At 41.3% G+C, this 10,426-nt stretch overlaps 1 long non-coding RNA gene across 1 annotated transcript; it reads right to left on the minus strand.

Annotated features, from left to right (window-relative positions):
• Window positions 1-1,112: 1,112 nt before the first annotated feature.
• LOC148123562 (uncharacterized) lies at window positions 1,113-7,962 on the minus strand. The gene is made up of 3 exons (XR_015739232.1): window positions 7,872-7,962; window positions 4,911-5,059; window positions 1,113-4,819 (listed from the first exon to the last, which is right to left on the minus strand). It is a non-coding gene; the product is annotated as an uncharacterized LOC148123562 (long non-coding RNA).
• Window positions 7,963-10,426: the final 2,464 nt, after the last annotated feature.

Genomic DNA, 10,426 nt, shown 5'->3' on the forward strand with positions numbered 1-10,426 from the left:
TGACCTCTACATATTTGCTATGACATGCACACACATGTGCCTGTGAGTTTGGGTTTGTACACACGCATACATAGGCAAACACACACACACACACACACACACACACACACAAGTGTAATAAACAAAAATAACCAAACATCTTAAAATTTACAGAGGCAAATTTCTTTTTTTTTGCACATTTTTTTTATTAAATTATAAAAGTTTCCATTTCAGCCCCTCCTCCCAACACCCTCCCACTCCCCCCACTCCCTCTCCTCCTCCCTCTCCATCCCCTAGAGCAGTTAGGGTTTCCTGCCCTGTGGGAAGTTCAAGTTCCTCCCCTCTCCCTCCAGGTCCAGGGAAGGTGAGAGTCCAAACAGACTGGATCGCCAAAATCCAGTATATGCAGAGGAAGCAAGTCCCAGTGTCATTGTCAATGGCTTTTCAGAAAGGCTCCGGGCCAGCCACATTCAGAGAATCTGGTTGGATCACGTCCTCGTTCAGTCCCAGTCCAACAGGCCTTGGTGAACTCTCATTATATCAGTCCCCTTGTATCAGTGGGTGATCGCATCCCTCGCAGTCCTGATTACTTTTTTTATTTTCTTCATCCTTCTGCTCCTCATTTGGACCGTGGAGTGCTCAGTTCGATGTTCCAATATGGGTCTCCGTCTGTATCGCCATCCAACGTCGGATGAAGGTTTCCTCTGCCCTTGCCTTCTTTGCTCACACTCTCTTTCCTTCTGCCTCTCATTTAGACCTAGGGAGCTAGGTCCAGTGTTCCAACGTGGGTCTCCGCCTCCATCTCCATCCATCGCCAGATGAGGGTTCTATGGTGACATGCAAAATATTCATCAGTATGGTTGTGGGCCAAGGCCGGTTCAGGCACCCTCTCCTCTGTCCAGAGAACAATCTTGGGAATCTCTCCTTGGACCTGGGATCCCCTTTATAATCAAGTCTCTTGTAAACCCTAAAATGATTCCCTTAGTTGAGGTATATACTTGCCTGATCTCATATCCATCCTTCCTCCCTCCCCCCCATCCCAGTCCCCCGATCTTTCCCCATTCCTCCCCTACTCCCTTCTCTCTAACCCTCTCCCCTTCCAACAACCCTCCCACCCTCCCCCCATGCACCCGAAGTTACCTGGGACTCTTGTCTATTTCCTACCTCCTGGCGGATAGCTAAATAATCTTCATCAGGTTCATCTTCTTATTTAGCTTCTCTAGGATCACGAATAATAGGCTCAAAGACCTTTAATTATGGTTAGAATCCACTTATGAGTAAATACATACCGTGTTCACAGAGGCAAATTTCAACCTCAGAAATTTAGATATGGCCCAAAAGAACAGAAAATTAGAAAATTCTAAGTGGAAAAAACTATACTTGATGAAATTCCATGTGGATTTTCTAAATGTCAACATGTAAAGTAATCAATGCCACTGGAAATGGGTTTACAAGATTATGTTGTGTGGCCTTTCCTGGGAGACAGGAACAAATGCCTATCCGTCACAGACAGGACACGAATGGACAGGCTTAGGAATTAATCCCACCCACTACAGATGAGAGAGCCAGTGAGGCTATTGAGCTATTTCAAGGATTCAAGATGACTCAAGAACCATAGCTTCATCAGCCGCATCACCAAAAAAACCCATCACTGCATCAGCCGTATCATCAAACGACCCATGGCTGAGTCAGGCACATCACCAAAAGGCCCCTCCAGACATGGATGACAGCTCACACAGGTTCTTGCCTTGAACGGTTCACAGGAAGCTGTGCTGCCGGGAGAGCCTCCTCTCTGAAATAATTACTATCTGATGTAGAACACAAGGGAGGGAACTTGTGGATCTTGAGACGTTCCGAACTTAATGAGCCTCCGCCGGCAATGTGAGCTTCTCTGCTTCCTCCAAGAGGGAGTGCTTCAAGTCAAATGGGACGGCTCCAAAGCAGACAAAAGTGGTGAAAAGATATAAATCCAAAATGCTTTGTTCTTGAGAGAAAATAGAGCACTTAAATATGTTAAGCAACTTTCATCTAAATATTTTGACAAAGTGTATTATTAAGCATATATAACCATAGATATATTTATACATATACACGTGGTTAATGTATTAATATCTTTGAAACAGAGAATAGTATCAGATAGGCCAATGGAATAAGATGGAAATCTTCTGTGATATAAGTCTTGTCTTTTAGGATCAATCTCACACGTTCATGGGGATGTCGAATGAGAATCAAAGAATTGTTTGGTGAGCCCTCTTTACAGTTTTCTGTCACTGTTCTGACCTATAAAAGCCTCTGGACTTGCTGCTCTGACCCTCTGTGTCCATTTCAGGTGACATCTATAATCTTAGAATTACAGATGTTCCAAGAAGAAAATCTCCTTTTAGTCAGAAATGGCCCTTTGCTTGCTTTCTGTTCTTAGTCAGGTCAAATCAATTACAACTCAGATCTCATTACTGACGTTTCTGGAAATCCAAATGAAAGGTCACATCCCAAACAATCAAGCTACCATCTATGTGATGAAACCATGGCACGGCACAAGGAAACTGTAAGATGGCTTCAGTCAGATAGACAGACTGCAGAATCTGCAGGGGCTGGTAATAAAGTTCACTGAAATTTCAGCAGTGAGGAGTGCATGCTTGCTCGTGAGATGGGCACAGAGCTAGGCTCAGTGGAGACAGAATGTTAGTCTAGTTCTGAGAACAACTGGCTTTTTTTTTTAACACACTTAGAATCCCTAATATAGAATGCAGTTGACAGACCCCTATTGTCACACAATGTGACAGAAACGCTGAAGCACAATGTATAGCAAAACCAAGATTTCCATGGTCTTTTCAAAGTCAGTTGATTTATCATAAGAATACATTGGGGGTGGGGGCCAGAAAAACAGAAAGAGCTGTGTTCAATCAAGAGGAAATGGAGACAATTATACTTATGTATTTTTATAGAGAAAGGAAAGAGGCTATTTAGAGCCTTTTGGTAAACATCAGATCTGAGAAGCACATGACTGTATCTCTCTGAGGATACTGTAAAGTTTCAGAAGGGGAATGAGTCACTAAGAGGAACGTATTCTGTCAAGAGCATTCCTAATCAGACACTGGGGCCAAAAGGACATAGCAGGTTTTCATTCCCTTGTTTACAAATCAAGACCCTGAAATCCAGCTAGGTTGTGTCCTGTGCTGATTTATGCTATACATCCAGCCATGGTTTCCTTTTTTTTTTCTTTTTTTTTATGAAAAAAATTCATTATCCGAAGTTATCGTACCTGATAAAGTGTGTCAGAGAGAAAAGAGCAGGAATCTTAAAACTGTAAAAGGAGCAGTGGGCTGCATCCCGCCTCCCGGCTAGCTTTATCTGAAATAATTACATGGAAACTGTATTTTTTTAAACACTGCCTAGCCCTTTAGTTCTAGACTCTTATTGGCTAACTCTCACATCTTGATTAACTTGTTTCTAATAATCTGTGTAGCAACACAAGGTGGTGTTTTACTGGGAAAGATTCAGCATGTCTGACCTGGTGGCTGGTTCCAAGGCATCTGCCTAACTCTGCTCCTTTCTCCCAGCATCCTGTTCTGTCTACTCCACCTATCTAAGCTGTTGTCCTATCAAAAGCCAAGGCAGTTTCTTTATTAACCAATGAAAGTAACACATAGACAGATGACCCTCCTACATCATAAAACAATCTACATGAAAATGATAACGGCAACAATAATGGTTTTCGGTTATTTGTGTTATCATGTACAAGATGCTATGACATGTGGGGTATTTTCATCACCCTACCTATTCCCTCAACATTTAAGAGTTAAGTCTATTTGTCCATACACTAAATATATAATTGGAGCTCATGAAGCTCATATGTTTCCCATTCATTCAATACATAAATTCACACATAAATAATTGTGTTTCTGATTACTTGAAAAAATAGAAACCGGAAGAAATAAGCGGCATGGGGAAGATAGAAGAAAGCTCTTTTAAAGAAAGGTATAGGGGTAAGATTTTTCTTGGTAATAGCTGATGCTTGAAAAGAGACCAAAAACAATTGAAGAAAAGACCCAGGAGGATGTTGGGAGATGAATATCTGAGGCACAAGAGAAAGTGTAAAATCTCTCGGTCAATCGGCCCTATGGGGGAAGTATTAGTTTATCTTCCTCATTGCAAGCAAGAATAACATGATCATTCAGACTTGAACCCTTCCCTCGAGAAACTTATTAAAGCAGCCACACTAATAAAAAGAGGGAGAAGTAAATTCTAACTCAAAAGGGGTAGGCATTTTTCTTTAACTTGGCAAAATAGGATGTGGGTGGGTGGGGAAATGCAGACCAACCCGGAAGCAGCATTTCAGCATAGCTTCAGGAACGGGGGTTCCAGCGAGTTCTTAAGAGTGGAAGCACAGTTTCTTATCGGTAGACGGGAATTTGCAAGGAAAATAGAAGATGGATCTTTGCAGGGAGAACTGAAGAGAAAAGTTTAGTTTAACCAGAAAGAAGCAAAACGAGAGTAAAGAAGAAGGCAACAGAAACACTAAATAAGGGCAACCCAGTTCAAGCTAAGGACTTTGGAGAGGACTGGGTAGAGCTGATGACTTGTTGAATGTGGAGTCTGAGTGTAAGAGTTAGGATGGATTGCCTTGGTAATAAGAGGAAAGGCTAATAGAGATGAGGTACTCAGGGAGAACGAGTGTGGGGTATGTTGAACACCAACCAGTTCCTAGAAGAAGCTCCTTAAGCATTGATATGAATCACAATTATACAGTGGGAGGTCCAGGTCTTACCTGAGCAGTTTCTGAATCTCGTCTGTGTTAGAATTCCCATGTCTCACAAATCCCCAGATTACTCTGTTGTTGCTGCAGCAGAGACCACACTTGGTGAACCACTCTCCTAGGAGGGTATTTAGATTGACACGGCACAGAAAGTGCAAGGCTAGACAAAGTTTACCTGGCGAAAGGGGCAGAAAATTAGAGCCATGGGAAAGTGGCAAGGTTACTGTGAAAGCCACTGGATGTCTTCTTAGTCAACTGAGTTGACAACTCGAGTCATCTTTTTATTGTCGAACATTTTCTCTACTCCAAGTGCAGACTACCATCCTAGGATGAAGAACAGAAGTTTTCAAGTTATTTCCAAACTGTTCTGGAAGGCACCACCCAATAGAAATATAATGCAAACCACAGTCTAATGTTTATTTTTTAGTACACTCATTAAGCACTAAAGAAAGGGTGGAAGGAAATATAACATTATATGTAAAATACATTCATTTAAAAATGTTAATGGATGTTAGAAATTATTTTAAAGGTGTTTGTATTTAAGACCCATCTCAATTTAGACCTGTGACACTCAACAACCATAAATGAGACTAGCTACTACATCACCTAAGGAAAATCTAGAATTAAATAATTGAAATGCACAGGCACTTTATAGATTGGTCTATTTCCCCAGCCTGCAGAGTCATATAATTGAAATATTAATTGCAGGAATAAATCTATCTGGGTCTTAAGAGCAATATTTAAGGAAATGGTACTGAAGCGAGCAAGATGGCTCAGTGGGTAAACATACCTGTCACTAAACCTGTTTATCTAAGTTCCATCCCAGGCACCCACATAGCAGGATAGGGCTAACTCCAGACATTTTCCTCTGACCTCCACATGCATGCCGTCATGATGTACACACACACACACACACACACACACACACACACACACACCGAGAGAGAGAGAGAGAGAGAGAGAGAGAGAGAGAGAGAGAGAGAGAGAACAAATAAAATGACAACAGTAAGTTAGAAAAGTGCTAAACTTTTTATTAAAAAGTTTATTGACTATAAAGGTACGATTTGATTTCATTAGCAATGTGTCATTTCTGAATAGGTCTATGAAAATATATCTAGGAGAGATTGACATTTATATTAGCAGACTAAGTAAAGAAGATCTACTGAGGTCCAATATGATGTGTGGGTACCATCTATCCATCCAGTTCATTAAAGGCTTCAACAGAACAAAATGGCAGAAGAAAGATTCTCATATATTCCTTCCCTCTCCCTATATAGCTATCTTCCTATATGTCTCTCTCTCTCTCTCTCTCTCTCTCTCTCTCTCTCTCTCTCTCTCTCTCTCATAGCTGGAATATCTTCTCCTGATCTTGGACTCTTGAGGACATTGGGATTGTGTTTACTCCAGTCAAGGGCTGTAGAACTTGAAACAAAAGCCCTCGGTGTCCTCAGCATCCTCGGGGTCCTCGGGGTTCTCAGGCTCCATTCTCAGGTTCAGAACTGACACTGTTGCCCTTGTTCTCCAAACTGTAGACACCACATCAAGGGACTTGTGCCCCACAGCTGTGTAGCCACTCCCACACAGAAGCCCTTCTCCTATATATGTCTATGTCACTATGTACCTATGTCATCCACTCTTCTCTAAATATCCTTTATGTCTCTCTGAAGACTCTTAACTGTCAGGAGCAGCTGACATGTCTATATGTTCCTGAGAAGGGGAGTGTGGGTTGAAGAAAGAAACAGACAAGAGACAGAAGAGAGAGTCAGGAGGGCTTCCAGTGAATGCTGTAACAAAAGGCCCCAAGTTTATTATTCATAGTCCTTATACACCCCAATCAAAAGGGGCGGGCACAAGACTTTCATGGTACAAAGAACAAGCAAGTGTAATTACATCTCAAGAACACCTAGTAACCACACCCAAAATCATAAATCCTGTTGTCTGGCTTTTGAGGAGTCAATAATCCAGGAGACACTTTTGTCCAAACATACTGTTGTTTGTCTTTAAGGAGCAAGAATAGGTTCAAACTCTCTGACCTTTGGTCAAGATGGAACACATCCAAAACTGTGGGCTCTGACAATTAATGAACTGAACGTGTTTATGCTAAAACAAAAGGGAAGGAGATTAGTAAGGATAGGATGAAATGTCTGTGACTATAGGGTGAAGGACAAGAATAAATAAGATTAAATTAATTTCTCTTTCCTCCAAAATGAAGCACGCAAACAAAAAAGAGTCACTTGAAAGTACATGACATCATGACTTCTATGTAGCAATTATCAGATAAAGACAAAATAAATCTTATGAATTAGACAACATGCAATTGGGAAGGAGTTTTCTGATCATAGTCCAGGGGAGAAAACTCTAATTAAACACAAATACCTATGAACGCTGAGACTTTTGAGCTGAAACTCCAGACAGGCCAAGGCAGGGAGATTTTGAAGGGCAGATGGTGGGGAAAGGCTGTCTGCACAAAGACTGAGATCCCTAGAGCATCCTGATGAGTCTATATCTGAGAACTGTGAGGAAATGTCTGATGTGGGAAAAAAAAGTTTTAGTAAAAGTAATCTTTAGAACTCACACAGAGCGGGAATGGTTGGGTTTTATCCAAGAAGAAGGGTAATAAAATTACATAATTCAAAGGGCACTGAATAGAGAATATAAAAGATATTGCCTTATAATGGGACAAAACTGAAACAAAAATGAAGATTAAAGCTACAGTTACCCCTATACATACAATAAATCCCAAAACAACTCTCAGAAGAATAAACTATTACCAAATAATTTTATGCTGTCTTAGAGTAAAATTCAAAGATGTTTATAGTAATATACCTAGTAGGCACCAATGCAAAACTCACTGTGACTGACGCCCAGTGAAAATTAGTGGGAATATAAAGAAATATAACTTGTGATGAACAGAGGTCAATTGAAAAGATCTAAAAATTACAATGATAAAATTGATAGAAAACATTAACACAGTGATTGCACTGAATCTTCTGTTGGCAAGCTCAAGGTGCCATAACCATAGGTGGTTTAAATGACATGCACTTCTTATAATTCCAGTGATACCACAAAACAATCCCGCACCAGTTCAGAATTCTTGATTACAAAAAGGGTTATTTATTTAAGGGGGAAAACTTACAGATCATCGTCCTAAACAACAGTCCTCGGAGCGCAAACAGGAAACAGTCTAGCAGCTGGAACAGGAGCCGGAGGCAAGAGAGTGGCACACGGTTCCCATTGCTTTTTAAACTATAAGAGACCACACCCAAGTGGGCTGGTATCTTAAAGACTTTTGGCTAAAAGAGCAGAATGTGATCCCACAGCATTTCAGAGACAGGAAATTTGGAGAATGACAGGTGGGAGATGGGGCAGCACAGCTGGATTCTGTAGCAAGCCATCATGATTGCTTATAATCATGATTGCTTCCCGGTGCAGTTATGTTATATGGCTTTGGACAGCATTGGCCTCTTTATTCACATATGAAGGTTGATAGTCTCATAGTATGTGCTCCAAACTCAATACTTGCTTCAATGAATTACCTTGTAAAGACCTAGTCTCAAAATATCATCACATTGGAAGTTAACGTTTCAATAACATATAAAGGAAGGGCACAAATATTTTTTTAAAAAGTCTGTAGCTCTTTTTTTTTGGTTTTGTTTGTTTTTCAAGACAGGGTTTCTTTGTAGCTTTGGAGACTGTCCTGGAACTAGCTCTTGTAGACCAGGATAGCCTCGAACTCACAGAGATCCACTTGCCTCTGCCTCCCGAGTGCTGGTATTAAAGGCATGCACCACTGCCGCCCGGCCCTGTAGCACTTTTTATAATTCTATCCATTTGTATACTGTATGTGTCTCCATTTCACACCACTCCTCCCAGTTCCAACTCTTCCTATGGCCCCCAACCAAGGTCACCTTGAATTCATGACCTCTTGTACATCTACTTTTGTTGTAGATGTATGTGAGTGTGTATGTATATATATATATGTGTGTGTATGTGTATATATACATATATATATGTATATATATCCTCATGTGTAGATACATGTGTGAATGTTAATGCTGCCCTAATTGCTATGTTTTGGGGGTTGACCATTTAGGATTAGTTTCCCCTCCCTCGGCAGACATTGACTGTCTATGCCTCTCTGTCCAGGGGCGGAGCCTTGTGAACTTTCCCCCACCCATGTTGGCATGAAGACTAGTGTTGTCTTTGCAGGGCTCGTGCAGCAGCCATGCTGTTGAGAGTTAAGAGAAACATCTCTGTCCTATTCAGAAGACTCCATCTTCCAACAACCATCCTGCTCCTCTGGCTCTTACATTTCTTCTGCCCATCCTGTGATGTTCCCACGCCTTTGGTGTAGGGGTTATGTTACAGATGTCCCATTTTGGTCTGGGTACCCCAAAGTTGATTATTTTCTGGAATTTTACCAGGTCTCTAATAGTCTCAATCTGTTTCAAAAAGACTTTTTTTGTTGTTTGTTTTTTATTTAATGAAATGTGAGAGCCACACTTACCTATGGGTACAAGGATGAGTATTTAGAAGGTGATTAGAAACTGCATTACTTTGGCAATATGTGAGTGGTAGGCTCTCCTCTAGGACCTCAAACTTCTTCATCTACAGGTTCTCAGCTAGATTTACAGTCCCGGGCATGAGTTCCCTCCAGCTGAGCAGGTTTTGGGTAGAATTAGAAAGCTGTTGGTTGCCCCAAGATACAAGAGCCGCAATTCACCAGTAGGGATATCATTCTCATCCTCTCTTTGTGGTTCTCAGGCTTTTCAACTAGACAAGACTGTTGATAAGGTTTTTTTTTTTCCCTTTGGAAGCTTGTCTGGAACTTTGTGACACTTTGAGAACCAGCTTTCAAGGAGGAAACTTCCAGGTCAGTACCAGCTTGGCTTCTCCAAGTCCTGTGTCTGAAGTATGGGCTGTCTTCATCAATAGAGATTTACCTTGATGTTCTGGCAAGCAACCAAAATAACACATTGTATTGGAAGCCCTGCTTTACCAATGACCCACACGGAGGTATCTCCTGACTGGCACTGGGGCTTTTGTCAGATAATCTATATTATAAGAGGGAAATCATCCTACAGTGTTGTATAGCTGCATTAAATATATGTCTATAGTATGCATTTTAAGTATTTTTATAAGAGAATAGGTCTCCCTATGGCTAGTGGTATGAATATATGTATAATTCCTATATTATACATAGAATTCTAAGGTTGTGACATAATATAATATATGCAATTCTAAGGTTCTGACATAACATTTGTATAATATAACACATGTGATGTAGTATATGGAGTTCTGATATTGAGAAAATACTTTTGAAATATTTCACTTTTTTCAGACTGCCCTAAAGCATAGAGCTGTACTGCTGCTTGCCCTACTGGAATGAGAGCTCGGGGCCTTGGAGCAACCCACAGACTGCAAGCACAACAGTCATGGCCAGTGAGCCACAGGGTTGGAAACATTACTGAACAGGGCCAGTTCTCAACCTGCCTCCGTCTGAAGCATGGAGCCGCCACTGCTGTAGTTCACTGCTGATTGCACCATGGGGGAAGGAAAGCACAAAGATTGAGGGGAGCACAGGACTGCAGCATTGTCCACAGACTGCTAGCACAAAGGTCGAGTCTGGCGAGCCTCAGGGTAGCCAGCACTAAAGGGCAGGGAGCTGCAAGATCACCCTGACTCTGGGCA

The sequence above is a fragment of the Myodes glareolus genome, chromosome 1, assembly GCF_982192425.1.
Source record: "Myodes glareolus chromosome 1, mMyoGla1.1, whole genome shotgun sequence".
Taxonomy (NCBI): Eukaryota; Metazoa; Chordata; class Mammalia; order Rodentia; family Cricetidae; genus Myodes; species Myodes glareolus.